This window comes from Fundulus heteroclitus, unplaced genomic scaffold, assembly GCF_011125445.2.
Source record: "Fundulus heteroclitus isolate FHET01 unplaced genomic scaffold, MU-UCD_Fhet_4.1 scaffold_103, whole genome shotgun sequence".
Lineage (NCBI taxonomy): Eukaryota > Metazoa > Chordata > Actinopteri > Cyprinodontiformes > Fundulidae > Fundulus > Fundulus heteroclitus.
The window spans coordinates 682585-707646 of record NW_023396499.1 but is presented as its reverse complement, the minus strand read 5'-3'; the positions used below and the strand labels follow the sequence as shown (position 1 = coordinate 707646).

General features: G+C 41.0%; 1 protein-coding gene and 1 long non-coding RNA gene across 5 annotated transcripts in view; one reads left to right on the top strand and one right to left on the bottom strand.

The window, feature by feature from the left end:
- The window catches only part of LOC118558143 (cell surface A33 antigen-like), a 260028-nt gene that overhangs the window by 3774 nt on the left and 231192 nt on the right, over nt 1–25062 (top strand). The window lies entirely within an intron of this gene.
- The window catches only part of LOC118558155, an 85063-nt gene continuing 72903 nt past the window's right edge, over nt 12903–25062 (bottom strand). The window contains exon 3 of the long non-coding RNA XR_004928181.1: nt 12903–12939. This is a non-coding gene — a long non-coding RNA (uncharacterized LOC118558155). The remainder of the gene's footprint in view (nt 12940–25062) is intronic.

Below are 25062 nucleotides of genomic sequence, written 5' to 3'. Positions count from 1 at the left end.
TCACAATGCAAGGAAATTACTCACTAACTTTAACTAAAATGACACCAAGGTGAGCAGCGGGTTTAATCCTGGCAGAGATTTTATTCTGAGACAAACAACAAAAAAAGATCAAAAGGCTTTATGAAGCTTTGCTAAAACTGCTAAACATGCTGGTATTATTTATTAATAATAAACCTAGTTCAGTTCATTCTCCAAATGTTCTGGTTCAGCCCAGGTTGTTGTGACTTTAACAGATTCTCTGTTGAGGAACCAGGCTTCATGGATAAACTGGGTCAGCTTGGTAAACGAGGTTCACAGTGCAGAGACCAGCAGACTGAATGAAGCAGAGTAACAACAGAGGATTCTTTCTGACAAGCATCAACATGTTTATTAATGAAGGAAGAAAGGAACTGTAGAGATCCAGGTGGTGGGTCGGGCTTGGAGGACATCCAGAACCGTTTTTTCTTCTGGAACACTCCTTGTAGTTTTCCAGAGAACTGATCTTAAAACCTATTTGACCAGAAACAAGCAAGTTGAAAGTGGTTTTATCTTTAGTCAGAGCAGCAGTGTGCGAGACGCATGCATATGTGACATTTATGAAAAAATATGGAAAAAAATCACCAGTATTGCTTGAAAACAGACAAAACAATCAGAAAAAAGACGATTCTATATTTTAGAGGCAGGATGACAACCTCCAGCTAACTGCACAGACATCAGATTAGGAGAAAACTGTCCTGCTTCGTGAGATGCCAGTGAGACTGACGTTACCTTGCCCTGATTTCAGCTGCCATTCAGTTCATTTGCTTGGAGAAAGCAGCAATGTGTTGAAATGTTGTGGGCAACAGGGAAACCCCGGAGTGGAGTTTTAGAAGTATTAGCATTCTATTAATCAAGTCGAATGGATTCGTTCAGGAAGCAAAAGAAAGCGTGAGGGGAAGTCATACTTCTTTAAATGTGAGCAGACCAGTCAGATAGTTTTCAAAAGCGGGGGAGACGTCCCCTTCACACGTAATTTTTGCGACGCCCATGATTCAGAGTGAACAGAACCTCTATGATTGCTGAGCGGTCCGGTCCGGTTCAGCGGGCCACTCTGATCCAACATCTACCTGATTTAAAACAGATCTTCAGCCTTAAACTAGAACATAAAGACGGTCAACGCCCAGGTAGCAGAGGCCAGTGCGCATGCGTTGGTGCTGCGCTTCATGGAAATCACGTGACATCTAGAGAAACGAGTCTGAACTCCAGAAATATAAATTAGTTTATTTCCTCTGAATATAGAAACTGTTCGTCTGTTTTAAACTCATCATCAGCAGCAGGGTTACTCTAAAGATTTTTTTCCCTGAAATACAGACAAACAACAAATCTGCTCCAAACTCTGACATCAGACAAGCTGATTTTAAGGAAGTTAAAATATCAAACCAGGTAAACTGGCTCCAGAAACAGCTCAGAGTTTATAGTCTTAGTTATATTTATAGGTGGGTCTCTCTTTAAACTAGAATAAATCCTTTATTCTTAAATCATGAAATCATCTATTCATTTGATTCAGCCAATATGCACCTTTCCTTTATTTGTTTAAAAGTTCCAACTATTTGCCTTTTTGTTTTGTCCGTTTTAAATTACATTGTTTTATTCTTTATTGTCGTATTTGGGTTGACGGCAACACAAAAAGCTGTAACTGCAGGGTTTCCGGTCCGAACCCCTGCTCCAACCATCACAGTGTGTCCTTGGGCAAGGCACTTCAGCCACTTTACCTGCTGGAGGTGGTCAGAGGGTCCAGTGGTGCCGATGTACGGCAGCCCAGCTTCTGTCAGTCTGCTCCAGGGCAGCTTTGGCTACAATGTAGCTCTCCCCTAACCTGACCCTAGCCAGCTGTATGTCGCTCCTCCTAGCTCCACTCACATACATCTGGGACATCTCCCATAGAAAGTGATTTCTCCAACCAATTTTATTGTCTAGCCAATCAGGACGCAGGGCTGGAGTTTCATAGATGTGACGTAGTGGAGAAGCGACCGTGAGACTGTTTTGATAGCAATGGCGGCTCGCATTGAGGAAGCAAGCGTTAACATTGATGCTGCTATTTCTTCCGTGTTGTCCAATCTACCTAATATTGTTTCATTAAAAGAACATCAGAGAACGCTTCTGAAGGCTTTTGGTGGTGGAAACGATGTTTTCACCCTTCTCTCGACCGGATTTGGCAAGGCCCGTGGCGGAGCGGTTAGCACTAACCATGTTAGGAGGCCTTTAGTCCTCGACTCAGTCGGCCCAGGATCGACTCCGACCTGCGGCGCTTTGCCGCCTGTCTCCCCCCTCTTCCTGTCATCTCACTGTCAATAAAACGCCACTAGAGCCGCAAACACATTTAAAAAAAAAAAGTTTAGTTTTTACCTGAGTCGCTCTCATCAGCGTCACGGGTTAGCTTCGGTGTGAGTGGTTGAAATAGCACGTCGATAAGGATGAGAGACAAGTGGCTTATCCAATCATATGCAAGGAGTTTTGATAAGACCCAGCCTTCAATAAAGGCAATTCCTATGGAGAGGTCCCAGATGTATGTGAGTGGAGCTAGGCGGAACGAAATACATCTGGCTAGAGTCAGGTTAGCTCTCCCTCATCAGTGGGTGAATGACTGAATGTGGAGTGAAATGCTTTGGAGTCCTCTGGACTTGATAAAGTGCTGCACAAGTACAGGACATTTACCATTTACCGCTGTTTATCTTCTAGTAACCGTTCTGAACTTTGACTGAAAACACTTTATGAATAATAATAATAATTAATTAGTGAATTATTCACACACAAAGTCATGTCAAATCCATTTATATCATTGATCATAATCAATATCTCTTCCTGTCATGTAATTTCTGCATGGACATATGGAGATATCTCACCTCATCTGACAAAACAAATAAGACAAAAAGAAGAACAAGTTATAAAAGGGGGCTCAACCTTCACCTCTCCTTGGTGACGCTGTTGAATATTTCTCTATGATTATGTTTCTGGTGTAGCAACTTGCAGACGGTCCCTAAGCATCTGCGGAGCAGCGAGCTCTGCATTGGGTCCAATGTAATTCTCCCTGCGCAGTGGGAGACTCGTTTTGAGGAAACTACGGTTGTAGCTGACTGTCTGCCTTGCTGTGGTTACAGAGAGGTGTCTGTTTTGTAGAATAAATCATCCACCGATGAGTTATTGATCCGGAAAAGCAGAATCTGTGAATATCTTTCTAACTTTAGCGAAGTGGAGGAACCTAATGTGACAGGGGAACGTGGCACTTCGTTCAAATCAAAGGCGTACTGGCTTCTCCCAGGGGGTGTGAAGGATGTTCCTTTCGCGCCTGTATCCGACATAGACTTTAGCTCTGCTAAGAGCAAACGTCAGAAACTTGATGATAGTATAGCAGTGCTCTCGCTTCCGTCGCCAACAGTGACTTCCACACCAGCTCGTGTGCGACCTGCTCAGCATGTGGCTGTTAAAACTAGCGACAAGCAGGAGGCGTTCCTGACAGCCCTCAGCAAGCTGAGGCCTAAAGCAGCTGTACTGGCTGCCTGTGATGACTTTGCTGCTGCCTTCCGCCCTAAAGCGACAACTAGCAACTACCCCGCACCTTTGGTTGATCTGAAGGATGTAAAATACCAGGCTATGAATAGGGCTGATCTGGAGAAAGCCTGTGCTGAGATCAGTATAAGCGTCACTCCGGAGCAAGCTAAACATTTTAAAGAGGCCACTAGAGCTCAGGCGGATTCAAAATTATGGCATGTCTTCCGTGCTGGACGAGTGACTGCTTCATCTATGAAGGCTGCATGCCACACATCATTAGAGAAGCCCTCACCAAGTCTGGTGAGGGCCCTGTGCCATCCGGACAATAACAAACTATGTGTTCCTGCTACAGAGCATGGGAAGGCACATGAAGAAGAGGCCAAGCTGGCTTATTTCAACATGCATAAGTTGCAACACACCACTGCTGTGTTGTCTGCCAGAGGACTGGTGATAAACCCCACCCACCCTGAACTCGGTACCAGGCCATCTCCAAGCCTACAGCTGAGCTCACTCACTTCATGGTATTTAATTTTCAATTCTTACCGATATGAAAGGTTACTATTCATAAGATTGTATATATGACACACTAAGTAACCTGATGTGAGATATACTGTCACGTTCACTGATGTTATGTACCTTATGTCATTTATGTTGTTAATAAATTATATTAACCTAAAAATAGTCTAGTTCGTCTTCCTATCTTAAGAACAGTCTGATATAAAAATTGTAAACATTTTTTATATATTAACACAAAATTGCACATTTTAGTTTAAATTAAATGCTTTGTATATAAACTATGAAAATGAAGAAAATTGAGTATGGAGTCTTAAATATATTTATTTATATTTACAATGAAAAATACACAGTGTGACATGGATACTATAATCCCTGCATTTCTAATCAAATGACACAATTCCATCCGAAAGATTGAATAAAGAACATGCTACTTTTGCAATTTTGTCTAATAATGTCAAGTTATTCTGATCTCTAACTTGCACATAGTCTAGAGGTACAGGCCCACCCACCATATTGTATCGCTGCCTAATGCCCCCTATAACCCGCTCTACATGTATGCGTAAATGAGCTATTTTCCGAGTTTCTATGACGTCACACATAGACAGTTGTTTCTTTCCTTTCATGAAGGCAGGAATCTTTACTTCGGCCTGTAATAAGCCGACCGAATCTTTTATGTCAAAGCCACGGTCAGCCAGGATGATGTCTCCTGGTAAAATGTGACTTAAGAACCCAGATTTTTCTGCAATGGCTTTGTCACTGGTACGCCCACCCCATGCTTCCGAAATAAAACTGACTGAACCCATTGGACATATGGCTATTCAAAATTTTACAGTGTTATGATGCTTGTAGTTTGACCAAGTCTGTGCTTGAGCCATTAAACCTGTTGGTCTATCAGTAAATACTTCAAAACAATCTATAATTGCACTCACACGCACACCATACTGTTTCCGAAACTCCATTGGAGTGCTTTCAAACAATGCCTCCCTGGACGGCCATTTCACAAGAAATCCAATTTTATGGTACATGACATTGATAACATGACTGAAGGTGCGAGATACAGTAGGGCAGGACACATTAAAACGGTAAGCAATATCCTGTACAGATAAGTTTAGACGAAGTCTCATTAGAGTAAGAACCATTTGCTGGAATTTGTTGAGACAGCTATTTGGTCCACAGGTTAACTCATCTGAAATATAATTGAACAATAACATCAGAAGAGTAAATGATGGCAAGCCAGTGTAAAACCTAACTTTGTCATCATCATTTTCAAAAGTCCTCTGACAAACAGTAGATTCTTCAACCTTAATCCGCAATTCCATATTTTCCTGTGTCAGTCTATTCAGTTCTGACTGCATGCCATCGATGAGCGACATGGATATATCCGTTTGGCAGGCCACAGTGTTTGGTTCTGCTGTCAGAGTCTCATCTGTATCGGGTAGTGGCTCCACACCTGATATTTCTAAGTCCTTGTTAGGCTTGAATGACTTGCTGAGAGAGATAAGGCTCTCAGCAGCATCATATAGCTTCCTTTTATGAGCCCTCTGCTGCACACGCTCTTTCTGGGATGCTGTCAGGTCTGAAGCTGGGTTCAGCTTAGAATGGCCTAGGAGAAGGCTAGGTGCCCAGTCCGGGTTATCACAGTCGAAGAGTGCTGCAAGTTTGCCTGGAAAACAAAAAGCATTGTTGCTTAGCAAAGAAAATGCCATAAAGTTACAAAATAGCAATAGATTATCACATCAAGTGCATTTTTTGCAAGCTCTAACATTGTGTTCACATATTTTACATTATTATCATCAATTTGTTTTTTAATAAGTACATTTTATCATAAGCATACAACATACCACCTGTATAGCTATCAGTCACAATAGTTATAATGCCTGAGTACAAAGTTTATCATTCTAATTTGTCAATAACACTGATTGACACACTGACCACAGAATATAGGTCAAGTAGCACTGTAGGCTGCAGCCAGGCTTAACTAAACCCCAAATAGATATATTGTTTAAATATTATTAATATATTCTTACATGTTTTAAATGCTTAACAGTTAATTACCTGTGACAAAGTGAGCACCGCAGACTCTGGCGTATTCCAGCTTAACACCGTCCAAATCGGACCTGGATATCCGTGTCAGCCATAGGTGACGGCGTTGTTCAGACAGCTGTTTTGTTTTTTCACACTGATTCACTATTACGGCTGGTAGGCGATAGAAAGTGCGTTGATCTTCACCTCCACGGGCCGTGCAACCAACCATTAAACACGTTTTCCCCATTGTTCACTTCCAATACTGCCTAAGGCGTCATACAATGCAGGTCAACGGTGCGAAACGACTGCCACCCAATATGGCGGACGCGCTGAGTAGTCACGTGAGCGTGACGTCAGCTGAAAACCCCCTATTACATTGGACTCTATGCAGAGCTCACGGCTCCGCAGATGCTTAGGGACCGTGTGCGACAGCTCCACTGTTCCTGATTCAGACTCAGGAAGTTCTGCAAAACCATTCATCCATTCATTTTCTAACACGTCCATCCCTGCTGGGGTTGTGATGGATGCTGGTGTCTATCTCCAGCATTCACTGGGTGAGAGGAGGGGTTCACCCTGGACAGGTCACCAGTCTGTCGCAGGGCCACACAGAGACAAACAGGACAAACAACCATTCACACACACTCTCACACCTAAGGACAATTTAGAGACACAATTTAACCTAACAGTCATGTTTTTGGACTGTGGGAGGAAGCCGGAGTACCCGGACAGAGTTCTGCAAAACCAAGAAGAATAAAACAGAATAAACATGAATAAAACAGAATAAACATGAATATTCACAGTTTTATAATTAACTAAACCTAAATCTGCTAGGTGGTATGAAGAATAATACCAGTAAAAAAATGAAAAGAAATCCAAAGTTTGAATTAAAATGTACAGATTGAATCACTATAATCACAGACTACATGTAAAATGAATCTACTTTTCTTTTCTGCATCATCAGAAAATAGAAGAACCACCAACCTCTGTTAGAAGAAGCTCAGGGACAGAGTGATACCTGCAAGGTGATTTTATCTGGGTCCAAAGGAGGTCCGCCTACCACCTGCCTGTACTAGTCTGAAACTGGAGCTTGTTTGCTTTGCTTAATAAAAGCCTTTGTGTGAACAGACTGGTTTGTTTGGTTTATTGTTATCATGCAACATGTCCAGTCCTGAAGCTGTCATCATGAAGGCATTCAACTGAACGTGCTGGTGTGCTTTGGATCAGTGTAATGATGCAGGTACTCTGCAGCTTTAGATCCCTGTAAAACTTTTACAGTAGGAAGATATTTGAGGTCCTGTCCTTTCTGCATCTTTCTGCACCTTCAGTGCCCTGTGAAAGTTTTTTTTCTAGGGCAGTGAAAGTACTGTAAAAAAAAAACCCTCTTATTTCTGAATAAAATCTCCCATTTTACACATCGTTGTCCAAGTTGCACAATGTGCAATATGGGAAAACAACAAAAGGCTAAACTATTAACATTATACGGCAGAAGTATCCATCCCTCCATTTTCTAACACACCTATCCCTCATGGGGTCACGAGGGTTGCTGGTGCCTATCTCAAAATGTCAAACAAACAGCCATTATTGCACAAACTCACACCTAAGGAGAATTTAGAGAGACCAATGTAACCTAACAGTCCTGTTTTTGGACTGTGGGAGGAAGCCGGAGAACCCGGAGCCAACCCACGCATGCACAGGGAGAACATGCTGAATCTATGTAGAAAAACCCATGGAAAGGGTAGGACTTGAACCCAGGACTTTTTTGCTGCTACGCACTTCAGCGCTGCTGCCTGCCGGCGGAGCCCACGGGCTTTCCCCCGCGGCTCCTGGGGGCTTCAGCATTGCGGTGGCTGGGGGATTTCCTCGGGGTCGTCTCTCCTCTTTCCTTTTTATTTTCTTTCACTTTCTTTTTTCAGGTATCACTTTACTCATGTCAGCTTAAATAATAATACATATGATTTAGCAATGGCATCAAGGTGTTACACGATTGTATCTGTTGCTTTATGTCTGTTGGTTGTGCTGTTCTTTTTGCATCTCTCTTTCCAGGTGATGGAGCAGAGTATTTTTTTATTTTTCTCTCCCTTTTATCTCTTCTTTCACCTCTTCTCTTTTTTTTTCTCTCTTCTTCCTTTACTCTCCTACTCTCCCATTGTAGTGTCCATATAATTTGAAATTCTCCTCAAAGGAATCACAATAAAGCTATTAACATGCACAAATCAAGCGGAGCACTATGGTGAAAGCTGTTTGCTCCACTTGTGAAAGCAAAATCTGTCGAGCTCTATTTGGCATAAATATATCAATTCTTATTGCCACATTGCTAGACAGGACACTGGGTGAAAAAAAGTAAAAAAAAAAAAAAAAAAAGAATGAGCACAATGTAGAGGATTTATGGATTTATCTTTTGGAGTTTGTGACACTGGTGCTGGGTTTGGACGCTGTTCATGAAGGAGTTAATGAAAATGGTGCAGCTGATCAGTGGCATGAAGGAGGTTTGGAACGCAGCACAGAAGTGGTAGGACACCCTGACTTCACTCTGTGTATTGCTGAATGTTTTCAACACAGCTAAGAAGTGTCTCCGTTTGTTCATTGGGGACATTAATTAGATTTTTTTAAGTGGAGAAAGCTGATCTTGTTTTTAACAGCTTATGAAGCTGCCTGCAGCATATTGGATTGCATAGAAGAAAAGCATCAACTCTGATCTTTGATTCATTTTGATCCCTCTCCATTAGCTTGTTTCTGGATAATCGTCACCGGCGAGGTGTTCTTAACTCAGGATCCTTCCCCTGTTCACATTCCTCGACAGTCAGCTGGTCATTCTTTTCATCTTTGGTCTTATCAATTATATTAGAACACTTTCTTTTATGTCTTCTTCTGTCCGTCTTCTCCGCTGTCTATTTGAGTCACCAAGTCAAATTCCTTGTATGTGCAAACCTACTCGGCGATTAAACTTGATTCTGATTCTGTTAACTCAGTTAGATGTGCCATTTGCACCAGGAATAGTTAACCTCCTGGCTTCACTTCTATGTTCAGGGTATCCATTGCAAATTAGGAATAATATCTGATGGTACAGAGTCATTGAGAAAAGGGACAAAAAGTCATCCTTAATTTCCTTTAAGTTTCCAAAGATTCTGCATGGTTTTTGCTTTCCCAGAGTTTCTGCATGGGTCACCGACTGACAAGCTCATGTCTGTCAAGCTCCAGGTCTCGTCTGCTGCCAAGCTCTGCCCAGGGACAATAGTTGAAAGAGAGATTCAAGCACTGGTATTATTTTATCATCACACTCTGCACACATATGGAATAAAGAAGTGAAACCTTATCTTTAAGTATAAGAGTTTAACAGAAATAAATAAACATCTAGAGAACACTATTCCAGAATGTTGTTTACCTGAATTAACATTATATTTCCTTCAACAAATCCTGTCATCTAAGATAGTTAATCTAAATGGAACTACTATTGTAATGATCAGAGGCAGGGGACCCAGAATTCAGCCAGACCAGCAGAGGTTCAGTTCAGGTTCTTTTATTAGCAAAAAGTAAAACAGGGAAAAACCCAAAAACACGTCAAACCAAAAGACGACACAAAAATACACAGACTAACGGGGCAGGCAGGACAGGAACAGAGAGAACGGGTTTCTGGAGACAAGGGGGTCAAAAATCCAAACGGAAACCATACAGAAACTTGTAGGAGGAGACTCACCCATAACTCAACATGACGACCTGGCACTGATGTCTGGTCTCAACTGTTTATATGGAGGTGAAATCAGGTGAAACCGGTGAGAGGTGATTGCAGCAGGGGTGGAGTTAGGCAGGTGTGCAGAGTAAGTAATTAGACCAGACATCAGTGCAGAGGATCAAAACAAGAAATAAATCAGAAACCAAAGCTAACAGGACAAGTGGACAGAAACCACACCAAACTTACTAAGAAACAAAATCACTCTAAAGTAAAAACCTAAAACAGAAAATAAAGCTAAGACTAAAACAGATGACAAAACAGGATAAACTAACAGTAAATAAAAACCCAGACTGGACACAAACTCAAAGCAAGCAAAGAACCTAAAGCAGGAGAGTAAATGACTCAAAAATAAAACCAGAACAGAAACCAGAATATTACAACTAAGCAAAATTAAGATTAAAAAGAACCTAAGGAACTATGTACACAGACAAGAAACAAAGGACAAATAAAAAAAAAACTGTTCTAAGAAAAACCTGATCTAAGTTCGAGAACCAAAGTTCACCTTAAAGAATATGGAATGTGGTTAAATTAGGTTAGCTAATTTAGAACATTTGGTACATATCTTCAACCCATTCACAATGCAGATCATGAAACCATAAATATTCATGTTTAACAATTTTTTGAGTCTCTCTCTCTCTCTCTCTCTCTCTATCTCTATCTCTATCTCTATCTCTATCTCTCTCTATATATATATATAAAAACACTAGAGGTTAGAATGCGCAACCATCAAGCAGAAACTCAGAAGGAAAGAGCACACAATGGTGTTACGTGAGGGTGTCAGAATGATTAGTGTGTGGGACAACCAACAGATAAGATGATTCCCCTGGAACTTGGGGGACAGAGGGGGGTGAGAGCAGGAACAAAACCCTAATCTCTATTTTTAACCTGCTTTTTGTGAATACAATAATGTATTAACTACTTTCAGGATGGAAACAACGATTTTAGCCAGTACAACAAAAAGTGTTTCTTAACACGATTACCAACTAAAGCTTTAAATGTGTTTGGAACTAAAAATGACCTTTATGAAATGATTTATGAATTTTAAAACATTGCCTCAGGACAGTAACTTCAGAACAACTCCTGCTGTCATATGAATTTGCTAAAGTTGCAATAACACAGCAAAGAAGTCAATAGATATGTCACTAGTTACTTTTTTGAACAAAAGTCAGTAAACTTGGCAATGGTGCTACCAAAAGACAGCAGTTAAATGTGTTATTTTAATGATTAAGGACATTTAACAGGCTTGTTGGTAAAATGTTACAACATGAATGATAACATGTATGATCCTTCTCTTCAGGAAGTCATGTTCACCTTAGTTAGTACAGAGGGTTGGACATATAAGAAGTTCTTGTGCAACCAAACCCTGATTCTCCAATAAAGTCTCAACAGTTAGAATGTTGGTAATCTGATTCTCACATGAACCAACATGTAGAGTTGTTGTTGTTTTTTTAAAAACACCATCTCAATCAGATTTAAATCCAAACTCGTGCCAGGCCACCTTGGGTAAATGTCTATGTTCAAAGATGTAGTGTCATCATTAGACTCTTTAACAGGTCTTCTACAACTGGATCACATGAGAATCAAGCTGTCCTTTGGTGGGGAATCTGTTGCCTAGATAGGAGGAAATCAGGACCCAGAACATAACCATCAGTGGATTGGAAACTTCTTAAATACCCGAGGTCAAGATATTTTGATTTCACTTTTACATCCTTGGTAGTGGCTAAAATAAAATCATGGAGAAAGATCAACATGTTCTGGGCAGCCTCTGAGAAATGGGGGACATGGGACCTCCCAGGCCTCCCATGCCTGCTTTTCATTTTGGGAACTGCAGAAGCTAAAGAATTTCCCTAATGTGTCCACCGTGTCCTCCACTGAGAAGAACGAACCTAACATCAGATGGCTGTTACGCCTCATTTTTTCATAACAGACTTTGACAAGATTTGATGTGGCTACACTGCTGTGCTAAAGAGAAGGACAGATAAGTCTGCTCCAGCTTTTAGGGTATCTGAAGGGGTTGTGGCAGTCAGAGGTAATGTTCCACTATTGTTAGGGCTAAAAATGCTCCCGGTCATTTCCAGTTTGGCATCTTGCTGAAGGAGCAGGTCTACATATTGTAAGTCATTAGATCTTTGTATAACTTTGCACAAAATCTAAATTATTTGAAACTAGATTTAATTAATAAATTAATTAATCATGCAGAGATGACTCTCATAATCAACTGTGTGTGATCGATGGACTACTTATTGTCATTTAAATGGGGAGCAAAATGAAAGACTTATTGTTTCTTGTTCACTATAACATTTATAAGGAGATTCCTTTTATTCTATAATCACTTCATGCTTGTCTTGATGGACCCTGATCCATCAAGACAAGCAGTACGAACCACCTCTGGTAACCTGGTGATGTCTCCTGTGACTACAGAATCATTACAGCTTCTAAATTAGTTGAACAAACTGAATTATTGATCTACGACAGAAACATTTGAGAATCTGAAATCCACATCTAGCTGCCTTAATTTGTTGCCCAACAGGTTTTTAAAAACAGTTCATGTTTCTGTCAGAAAGACCCTGAATAATTAGTCATGTTTTGTTCAAAGTGAAATTAAACTGTACACCTGAAGAATAAACAGGACACAGAACATTGTTATGATTTTATATCAGAAGACCAGAGATCTTTTCAGACTGCTGTCAGACATTAGATTAAACAGTTTGATCCTAAAACTATAAACATTGTAATCAAGAGTATTAAAATACTATTAAAATACATGAAAAACACAAAAATAACAATGAAGAAAAATGTTCCTAACAAAAATTAATATATTTAACAAAAATGAATATTTTTGTTTTATTTAGAAACAGTGACAATAATGACTTACCCCCTCCCCATCAAAAAAACTTGTCAATATTGACAGTGGGTACGTTTGTTGGACAATTTTAGGGTTAACCTAATTGACCAATCACAGTCAAGTTAGATTTGATGCCACACCCCCACATATCCTAATTATTGTGTAACTTACAACCAATGACGTTCTGAACAGTCATTTATAATTTATTAACAGCTCAGGTTCAAACGAACTGTTTGTGTTTATGGGTTGAAGTGGGAGGGGCTTGTGTTTCTCTGAAGAGCTCCCTGGTTGTCATGGAGAAGGGGAGGAGCTTCAGCTGAAAAGGAAAAACAAAGGAAAACAGTCAGACGGATTGATGCAATGAGGAGTAAAATGTGTTATAATGCAAATAGTTCTTGTAATCTAAAGTACAGCTAGAGAACAAAGATGGTGGTGGTGGTAATAACACTCTTTAAGTTTTAAAGTTGTGCAAATTGGAGACAATTTAAAAACAATTTAATCCTCATGATGTCCTAAAATGGATAAATACTACCTCAGTACAATACAATCTTTTATTTAGCAAAAGCTAAAGTAAAAAAGTGAAGAAGCAACATCATTAAAGGCACAGGATAATGGGGACATCTAGTGGTGGAATAACAGAGCTACAGCATCTAGAAACACTGTCCAGTACAGTGATGCTCAAAGGCCAGTGTGTCCAGCATGTTTTACATGTTTGCCTGTTTCAGTACCTCTCAATCACATGAATGGGCAGTCAGCATGTTGCTGGGGAACCTGATAAGCTGCCTCTATGCTCATGAGCAAACCAATGAGCATACTGGAAGCATGGGAGGAAAACATGTGCCATCCGTCCATCCCAGAGATTAATCTCTTAGGGAGCAGAGGGCCGCCACTGTGTGGATCTCAGTGAACCTTCTGAAGCTAAGGGTCTTGCTCAGGGACATGGTAGCAGTCTGTGGGATTCAAACCGGGGAATATGCAGCATTGCCAGGATACACAGTCTCAGCTCTGACTAGGCCACATTTCTTGTTATTTGTGTCATGATTAAAATCTTGTAACAATAAGTGAAAGATAAACACAGAGAGAGATTAAATCAGTCAGTTGGCTCCACTGGTCAACCACTCAGTGAAAGGATCAAGTGTGCAGAACAGTCTTTAGGGTCTGCTAGGACCTGTACAGAGTTCAAAAAGTCAGTCCTTTTTATAATGTGATTTACTTTGTTGCATGAATTTGTCGCTCAAAGATTCTTTCAAGATACTTTCATGCCTACAGTACATTCTGTGCAATACTCTTAAACCTCAGTATACAGAACTGTGTATGAAGCTGTGCAATGAAACGTTCCTGATAAGTTAGAGTTTACAAAAATATGAGTTCCCAGCAGTGATATTGTAAAGTGTACAGACTCAGTATTCCCAGCAGGGGGCGACAGCTGTTTTTCAGCCTATTAGTTTTGGCTTTGATGTTCCTGAAACGTTTCCCTGATAAAAGAAGGGCCAACAGTGCATTGCCTGGGCGGGTGAGATCTGTAGAGATGCGCCTGGCTCTTCTCTGGACTCGTTCTGCATTAACCGAGTCCAGTTCGCACCCCCCAATTCCCTGTTTTGTCCTCACCACCCATGCTAGGTCCTTCTTGTCCTTCACCGTGCAACTACCATACTAGACAGTTGTGCTGAGAAATAGAACACTTTATATTGTAGCTCTGTAAAGGTTTTTTAGCAGCTTAGTGGAATGGCCAGTCTTTTCCCGAGGAAAAGGAGCCTTTGTATGACCCTCTCCACCAGGTGGAAGGTGTTCAGAGATGACAAGAGGTCAGAGGAGATGTGGAGGTCCAAGAACCTAATGCTGTCGTGTCCACACATCCCACCAGTGGAGGACACAACCCTACAGTGTATCTGTGTATCTATGTACTTTGGCATATGGCACTTTGACTAACTGCAGTTGTTTCTAAATCTGCGATATAAATCAATTAGATTTTATTTACTGAAGGTCATTAAAAAGAAACACTGGCATGACCCTAAGTGGTAGGGGCCTTACCAGGTGCTGCTGACCACCTCAACATCAGTTAAAGTGGCTGACATTTCACATTGATCCATCTGATGCACTGCAAATGGGTATCTGTTGATCTCACCAACCCACGGGATGTAAAAGGAGGCTTTGACTGGAAACCAAAAGGGGGCAGCTGTTGGAAAACTGGTGAAGATTGTCTATTCTCATCTAAAGTAATTGTGAGATTTACAGAGATACTTGCAGGTTGCAGAGCTGTAGTTATGAAGATGCCACTGCCCACTGAGGAAGAACAACAGAGAATGGCTGCTTTTCTAACTGAGTGATTCGTGTTGTTACTGCTGGTTTTTACCTTCATGGCTGTTTCTGCTGGTAAGTTTGATCTTAGAGGATAACAAAGCATGATGTTTTGATGTGAGATGATGTGATTTAAAATATTTCCCTTTCTGTAAAAAAAAATCTTAATTGATCTTTTAGCTGATTCCTTCCCCCTAATGTATTCCTGTATTTCACAACTTTCCTCAATCTGTTAAAACCCATTTTGGAACCATGTTGTTCATTTATGGTAAATCAGTTTATTTTTACTTTGGTATTTTTATTAATTATGGGGATAAATGGTTCTGTTTTGGTTCTATTCACTGCTTGAAACAATGATCTCTGATAAGCTAGGGGATTACAAGGTCACCTTCAAGAACTGCTGCTATGGTCTGCTGCTGTCTACAACATTTAATCTAGTGGACCTTCAGAGGAGGGAGCGTAATAGAAAGGTGGAGGAAACAGAGCTGGAGATGCTGATGAGACTCTGGAGGAAGCAGCTGCTCTGAGATCAGAGATCAGTAGATGATGAGGGACAGCAGCTTCTCTATCGTCTCCTAGCTGAAAGACCAGACTAACTCCTGATTCTCTTATACATACGTATCATGTAGCACCTACATCCTTTAAAAGTTTTAAATGACTTGGAGGAAATTATGGGGCTGTAGATGCTTTCACCGAAGACTTGAGTTTAATTCTTGGTGTCTGTGGAAGACACAATTATCCTATATTTAATTTTTGTTTTTGACTTGAACTGAGTACATGTGCAGAGGTATGAAAACATGTATGCCCCCTTCCTCTTGTCACACTTAAAGATAAGGGGGACAATTTTCCAGGAAATGTAGGTAAGAAATGCCTTTTTAATTATCTCTTCATGTGCAAGATCATCTTCTTCCGCTCCTCATTGGAATGCTTATTGAAAGTTTGTGTGCGAGCCCTGTTGACCTCATAAACAAAAAAACTCTAACCCTAATCCATTTTCAAAGTATAAGGAGAGACCAGTGCTGCTACAATGTAAGGCTAAACCCAAAGCTAACTGGATAAATAAACACTAGAAGTCTGTATTAACAGCCAGAGAAGCTAGCAAGGAACTGCACAAACACTGGCGTTATGTGAGTGCGTCCAAATGATTGGCATGTGGAACAACAAATAGATAAAGTGATACCCCTGGAATTTGAAGCCAAAAGAAGATCATCCTCTTTGCCTTTAGGTGTTTTGGAATATCAACCAAACTGAAATATTAGTCAAAGATCACATAAGTAAATACAAAATGCTGTTTTTACCTGAATGTGTTAACAAGGGGGGGGGGATCAAAACCTACATGTCCCTGATTGAAAAAGTGATTGCTCCCTATTAAAACATAACTGTGGTTTATCACACCTGAGTTCACTTTCTCTAGCCACCCTCAGACCTTATTACTGCCACACCTGTCAAGAAATCACAAATAGGACAAGCCTGAAAAAGTGAAGCACACTACAAGATCGTCAAAAGCTTGACATCACACTGAGATCCATGATAATTAAGGAACAAATGATAAACAAGGTCATTGAGATCTATCTGTCTGGAATTATTTACAAAGCCATCTGGCAGCTTTGGGTCTCCAGCAGACCGTAGTGAGAGCCGTTATCCACAAATGATGAAAACCTTCCTAGGAGTGGATCAAAATTACCCCAAGAATTCAGCAATGACTCATCCAGCAGGTAAGAAAAGATCCCACAACAACAGCCACAGAGTTGCAGGCCTTGGTTGCCTCAGTTAAGGTCAGAGTTCATGCCTCCACCATCAGAAAGAGACTGGGCCTAAATAGTCTGCATGGAAATGTCTGAGACACAAACCAAAGCTGAGCAAACAGAACATTAAGGCTTGTTTCAATTTTCCAGAACGCATTTTGATTGTGCCTAAAATGCTCATTGCAGCTGTTGATGCTAATGGAAGCCAAACCAGTTATTGGGTTTAGGGGTCTCTCACTTTTTCACATGATATCATATACATTAGGATTATTTTCACCATAATAATACAAAAAACATTTAAAATCTGCACATGAATTGTTTACTTTTGATGCCTTTGATTAATATTAATTTTTTGATGTTCTGAAACACTTAAGTGGAGCAAACACTTCCACTGTATTGTAACCCAATGATCGTGCATCTAGCCTGACACCTATTGTAAAATAATAACTAATTGAATACAATGGGGGGCAGTGGTTAGCGCTGTTGCCTTGCAGCAAGAAGGTCCTGGGTTCAAGTCCTACCCTGGTTCTTTCTGGGTGGAGTTTGCATGTTCTCCCTGTGCATCTGTGGGTTCTCTCACCCTATGGAGCTAGTGTGAGATTACCTTCTCTAACATAGAAAGTACTCCTGGGTCAATGTGTGCTTCTGTGCTTTCTGTGTCTCTGCTCTGTCTTCTCTTCTCTGGAGTGAATGCTGCTTGTCAAGACTTGATGCAACCTTGATGGATTTCCTTAGAGAGGAAACTTTCTGATCAATCTGGAGGATTCGATTGAATTTGACTTCGTAAAGAGCCTTCAGGTGACACCTGTTATAAATTTGTGCTATATAACTAAAACAGAATTGAACCAAATTAATTTCTGGCCATGGAATATAGATAATCCCAATTTAGACGACATGATTGCAATTGCTATATTAATGATAGAAAACAAATGTGTTCCTTTCTTGCAGTGCACACCAACTTCGTGAAGGTTGTGGTGTTAAAGTGATGTTTAACTATTTTAATTCAGCTCCTATTTTGGAGGACAGAAAATGAGATCTTGTTACCTTGGTCATCCTGTGTGAAAATGCTTCATTGAAATCAGCTTTGTATGGGCCGCTGGGGTTTGATGGGTTGAGTAGTCGTCTTGCAATCGGAAGGTTCCATCTTCCCCTTGTCAAATGTCAATGTGCCCCTGTGCAAGGCACTTAACCCCTAGTTGCCTTCCGAACTGCGTATCGGTTTATGAATGGAATGTGCAATTGGGTGAATGTGACTCTAGTGTGCAGTGCTTTGAGTGGTCAGTCTGACTGGAAAAGCATTATATAAGCTCAGTCCATTTACCTGAAAAATATTATATATTAACTAATCTTCCCAATTACAGTTTTCTGTACTGACAATATCCCCATTTATGCCACCGTTATCTATAAATCACACTAAATTAACCATGTCAAGCTCACAGAACATAAGCAAAACACATTTTCTAATTAAGATGGTTTAGTAACTGGAATTATAATCAGTTAAATATTGTGGACGCAGCCACAAGTTGAAACTTTCTTTTTGAAGGATAATTTTGTCCTTTGTCTCTTTTTGTCAGTTGGAGCCTACAAACATTCAGTCAAACTTAATTTTAATTTAGAAAAAAATTAAATTATAAACTATGAAGGAATTTTTGTATTCTTTAACTTTTGCCCTGGTTTCTCTGAAGTCTGATCCAGCCATGGAGGAACTCTCTGCAGCTATAGTCAGCATGAAAGGAGGGACAATCCAGGACCTGATAAGATCCCTATTGAAATGTATAACTTTCAAGGATAAATTAATACTCCCTTATTTAAGATGTTTCATGGGTCACCAGACAGGAGTTCCCTCCCATTCTCTCTTAATATGGCAGTATTTACACTACTGTTAAAACCCGGGAACCTGGCGACCTCTTGTGGTTCTTATAGGCCTATTTCATTCCTGAATAATGACCTATATATATATATATATATATATATATATATATATATATATACATATGGATTAAAAAATACGAACAATACAAGATTAAAAAAATAACGCTGCCTGGTCTGATGAGTCTCGATTTCTGCTGCAGCATTCAGATGGTATGGTCAGAATTTGGCGTCAATAACATGAAAGTATGGATCCATCCAAGCCAGACATGTGTATAGATTTTAGGAACAAGTCTAGTCCAGTATCTTCACTTCTCATTAAAAATGAAACCATGGAGAGAATCTGTCCCACAAATATCTGGGAGCTGTCATCCACAACAAGCTAACATTCAGTGAAAACACAGAAAAGGTTAGTAAAAAGCTCACCAATGACTCCACTTCCTATGTAAATTAAATAAATTTGGAATGTTTTAAAAGTCGATGACTATTACAGCCATATTTTGGAGTTTTGTGTTTGTTTTACTGTTTGTTGTAATACCCAAAATGGACAGTGGGTGGCTTCATCTGTTTTAAATTGAGTCACAGGTAGTGGCAAGGCAGGTGTGCTGATTGCGGCGGAAACAAACAGTTTTTTGACCGTCGACGTCGTCGTCGGTTGTGGAAGGTTTTGTTATTGATCACTGCTTTGCAGCAAATGATAGATCCTTTGGTTGTAAGCCAGTGGGCACCATTGGAAGTTGCATTATTGTGAGAGCGTTAGATCAATAAAAACTCTTTAATCATACTTGAAGTGAATTCATTGGATGCAAGAGGACGACGCGTCAACTGAGTGCCAGTCAGCAGCCTCACTGTGGCTTAGGTTCGTTTTTGTTTTGTTAAGAACAAGTCACTACAATGACCATTTTCTATGACTCTGATAGAATCTGTCCTCACTGTTGCTTTTATCACCTGGATTGTCAGTCTATCAGCTGGAAACAAGAACAGGATTAAGCACATTTTTAAAATTGCTGGTAAAATTAAAGGAGTGAGATTACCCAATTTAGAAGAAACTTTTTCTTAAAAAGAGTCCTACAAAAGGCAGAACACATAATTCATTCTTCACATCAACCTCTCTATGGTGAATTTGAGGTGCTACCATCAGGGAGGAGGTTCAGACATCCTAAATCAAGAACAAAGATGAAAACTCTTTTAGCCAGGTCATTATTCATATAAATCTTAATGGTTATCAGGCTTGGTTTGTTGTTCAGCCTGTTTTAATTGATAATTGTACATGGAAGCTTATTGATGTTGTTGTGGCTAAATTCATTATGTGATTGTTTGTGTGTGTGTGGTTTTATCTGTGTCTTCTTGTCCCACCTAGCTGTAAGGAGAATTTCCCTAACGGGACACAATAAATGATACTTGACTTTAAAGGAGATAATTTGTGACACTACATTTCCCCCTGTGGACCACCCGGTTCGTAGAAGCAGCAAAGGAAGAAAACAATTATCAGAGACAAAAACTTGAAATATACATACATTTCTTACAATTGAAATTCCAAGGGGAGACACGCATTTACTACTTTATCCTAAAACCCATTTAGTAAAGATCAGAGTCCACCACCCTGTGTGGCTGCAAGCATGTGTCTGCAGAACCACCCACAGCACGCCTCTATTCATAGCCCTGCCCCTCAGGAAAGTGAGTGACTGAATGATGTCTGTGGGCTGCATGCACACTCATTTCTATCTGTGCTTGTCTTCTCACAAGCAAAACAGATCCGGATTCCAGTGTTAAGCAAGGGGCTGGGTTCTTGAAACAACTGCCAGATGTTTCTAGGCATCTATCATTTGTGATTTTCACATAGACATCAGACACATAAACATAATATCTGTATGTCTGCATTTTATAGATGTTCACCATCAGTTTCCTGTTCATTTCAAACCAAAGACAAACACCTGCTTTTAAACTGTTGGCTGTTACAAAATCATAACTCTGACTCATAAAATATATTTTACTTACCCAGCAGACACAGTAAGGGTTTTTCCATTGTCACCCTGACGAGAATCATTTAAGCCTCCGGTGCAATGGTTTCCTCTGTAATGAGCCTCTAACTACTGTCTGTAAACATGCCTGCTGTGGTTTCCTTGCTTTGCAACAATCCTCTCTGTCTACCTTCACATGAGGTACATGAAGAAAACTGATTTTTACATAAAAGCATCGATAAAATACCAATACATTCTGTTTTACATAATCCATGTATGCTGGAAAGATGCATACATGGATTAGTATATGATCAGTGGATTTGTGTGTCCATCATAGTCAGCAGGCCAGAGTGAATCCAGAACCAGCACATGAACACATGGACTGAAGGTTGCAAAGCTCAACTTTTGTGCATGAGAGTTGGGTAGCTAGGAGGAAGTGGCTCAGTGTTGTTTTTGCAGGTCTTGGAAGTGTTTTCTGCTGGCATGGAGGCTGTGGTTGGAAACTCTGTAGCTCTGACCTGCTTCTGCAGTGGCAGCGGTTTCTATGTACAACATTTGACTTTCTGTTTAGTTCTTTGTTGTTTTACTTCTGCTCTCCCCTTTCATGTGCTTTGAATGTGTCTGAAGCTGCCCCCAATGTAGAAATATTTTAAATACCTTTTTGTTCAACCTCGATGATGCTTTTAATCATTTATGACTGTGAGTCTCTTTATTTTAAAATTTTTTCTCTGTCCTAACAAAGGAAATGTTAAGACAGCCTTCGCTGTTCTGATGAACACACATTTGCTACCACCGCAGTTCAATTCAATTGGATTTTATTTATATAGCACCCAGTGATGGTACGCATCATCTTAAGGCTCTAACTAAAGTCAAATTAAATTAAATCCTCCATGTTGGTCAAAAAGTTTCCTCTCTGAGGAAACCCAGCTGGTTGCATCAAGTCTTGACAAGCAGCATTAACTGTTATTTACTTTTTATGCTTTTGGCTTCGTCCCAATATCCTGAATTATAGTTCCTAGTTCCTGCTCATTATTACGTGATGAAAACGCACATGGATGATTCTAGTCATATCCGGGCCTACAGTCAGAAAAAAAAATACAAAGTGTGCGCTCTCTTCTCTCCCAACATTTTCTTTAATTTCGGTGAGGTGAACACGAAAAAGGTGACACTTAAGAGTCCAGATTCCTGGGGAAGAAGAGCTGTTGTTGGGCCTTCTTCACCAGGTGGGAGGTGTTCACAGTCCAGGAGAGGTCAGAGGAGATGTGAATGCCCAGGAACCTGATGCTGTCCACACCGTCCACCCCCTCCTCCTGTATGTAGAGAGGAGGTGTTCAGTCCTCCTGGACCTCCTGTAGTCTATTATTACCTCCTTGGTCTGACCAGTTTTCAGGATCAGAATTGTTCTGGAGCACCACTGTGTCAGATTGCTGACCTCATCCCTGTAGTGGGACTCAGCATTGATGGAGATGGGAGCTGCAGGAAGAGGTTGAAGATGTCCAGAAAGACCTCTGCTAGCTGGTCCACACATGATTTAAGCGTCCGGGCTGATGCCATGTCCATACCTGCAGCCTTGTTGGTTTTGACCTTTTCAGGGAAGAGGTCACTTGGTGGAGCTGCAGGACAAGAGGCTGATGGTGTTCCTCTGGCTGGAGATGATGTTCAGGCTCGCTACAGCTTGGAGAGTCAAAGTGTGCGAAGAGGCTGTTTATATAATGTTTATAAGCGACTCGTCTATAATGTTTCTGATGCCTCTCCTCATGTCTCCTGGATTTTTGCTACTGACGCTGCTTGTACCTTTGCTTGGCTTTCTGGATGCTTTAAGCTCAGCTCTACCCTTGCTGTAGGCCACTCTATCTCCAGATCTAAACACTGGAATCCTGGGCCTTCAGCAGGGACTGCACTGAGGTGTCCACCCATGGTTTCTGGTTAGGGACGACTCTGATTGTCTTTATGGGTAGGACAGCATCAGTGCAGAAGTGGATATAGGAAAGACTTACTTAGACCTAGACTTAGACAACTTCATTGTCATTTTGTACTTACAGAGTGCAAACAGAACACAATTTCGTTGCATACAGCTTATAAGAGTTTAGTGAGATTACAGGTGGAATAAGGCAAGATTACTATATAAAGTACAGCAGTGATCAGAATGTAACACTACAGGAGAAAAACAGTGTGCAGAATAACGTTCAACCATTTTTCATGTGCAAAACTAATGGTACAAAAACGCATTTGTGCAAAAATGCAGAAATATTGAGTTGTATACTATTTGAATGGATAATAAAGTTCGGCAACGTTGGGAATGTCAGATAATGATGCACATGTGGTGCAGAGTCCAGTTTAGAGTTCAACAGTCTGATGGCAACAGGGAAAAAGCTTTTGCAGAAGCTTTTGCGGATGCTGCAGGTCCAGCATCCGCTGGACCTGCAGCGGATGCTGCGGAACCTTTTCCCAGAGGGCAGCAGGGAGAACAGTCCATGGTGGGGGAGGGGGGGGTCCCCGATGATGTTACAGGCTCGGGACACACAGCGCTGAGATGAAATATCTTAATGGAGGGGAGAGGAGCCCCGATGATCCCTTTTGCTGTCCTCAGCACTCTCCTCACGTTCTTCCAGTCGGAGGCACTGCAGCCTCCACACCACACAGAGAGACAGCTGGTCAGAATACTCTCTATGGTGCTTCTGTAGAAGGTCATGAGGATGGGCGGGGGCAGGTGGGCTCTCCTCATCCTCCGCAGGAAGTACAGTCGCTTCTGTGCCCTCTTCACCAGTGACGTGGTGTTCACAGTCCAGGTGAGGTTGTCCGTGATGTGCACCCCCAGGAACTTGGTGCTGCTGACCACCTCCACAGCTGAGCTGTTGATGAGCAGTGGAGCGTGGTGAGGCCGGTTCTTCCTGAAGTCGAAGATGATCTCCTTCGTCTTCTCCACGTTCAGGATCAGGCTGTTGTCTCTGCACCAGCCCACCAGCTGCTCCACCTCCTCTCTGTAGTCCTGGTCGCTGTCGTCTCTGATCAGGCCCACCACCGTTGTGTCGTCTGCAAACTTCACGATGTGATTGGTGGTGAACCTGGGGATGCAGTCGTGTGTCATCAGAGTGAACAGCAGGGGGCTCAGGATGCAGCCCTGAGGGGAGCCCGGACTGATTGAGGCCTGTTGGTTAGGAAGTCTAGCAGCCAGTTGCAAAGGGGTGTGCTGAAGCCCAGATGTTCCAGTTTTTCCATCAGATGCTCTGAGATGATGTTGTTGAACGCTGAACTGAAGTCCAGGAACAGCATCCGCACGGTGCAGCACAGATGATGTGTAGTTTCAGCTACACATCATCTGTGTAGTTGGCGTCCTTTTAAAATACATCCAGTCAGGGATTTTAAAAACAATCCTGTAGAGCTCAGCAGGCCTCTTCTATTCAAAGCTTATAACAAGGAATCAGGTCCTTGGAGACATGATCTGATGAACTAAAGTGTGGGGCTGCGACAGCTTTGTACGATCCTGGGATATTACAGTAAACGTAATCTAAATTATTATTGTCTCTGGTCAGAAACTTAATGAATTTATGGAACCTGGGGAGCACAGTCTTTAAATTGACATGGTTAAAGTCCCCAGCAATTATCACAGCCTTTTTTGGATTACTGTTCATTTGGCCAATAAAAAAACAGCAAAGATCCTCAAGAGCTAGCTTAGCATTAGTTCTCGGCTCTAGGTATGTTGCAATTGTTATAACAGAGCTAAGTCCTATACTTAGTTTAAATTGTCTGGACTTAACTGCTAGGTTTTCCAGGTCAGGTGAGCAGAAGGTTCTGACAACTTTTGCCAAAGTGCACCAGGAGCTTTGAATGTGAATTGCCAGTCATCCTCCTCTGCTTTTCTCCATGGACGCTGTTCGATCAGCCCTTAGCAGCACTCCTCCAATCTTAGCGCTTCGTCTGGGATGCTGCCATCTAACCAGGATTATTTGTGATGGTTATGGTGTTAAAGTGTTGTTCAAACATCTTGATTCAGCTCTTATTTTGGAGGATAGAAAATGGCATATTTTTACCTTGGTTCATTAAAGTTAGCCTTGTGTGTTTAACAATAAAAATATGAAATTATCACTAATCTTCCGAGTCAGTTTTCTTTGAGAAGATTGTTCCTCAAGTTAATGTGTAAATTTATATGTAGTTCTTTGTAACAATGATAACATTACAGAGGAAAACTAGTTTTCTGCTTGAGTAGTAGTGTATTAATGTATTCTACTTTAATTTAAGGCATCATTAACACCCAGACAGAAGAAAACAAGGTAATGGTAGGCTAAGGGAAAGCAGATGTGGACTGTTGATGACTCGATGAAAGTAATATTCAGCGGTGAATTTTGAATGTGCATTGGGCAATGGTGGAACTTTAGCTTGGTGTTGTTCTAATGAGATTTATAAAGATAACAGCCTGAAGAAGAAAACATTCAAATCTCCACAGTCACTGGTGATATGGATCTGCACGTCAGGTAAAGGCACTGCAGAGATGGTTCTCATTACGTCTTATTTCTTTTAGTGTTTCTCAAAGCCACTAAGTTGCCTCTTAGAAGGATTGTAGTTTGG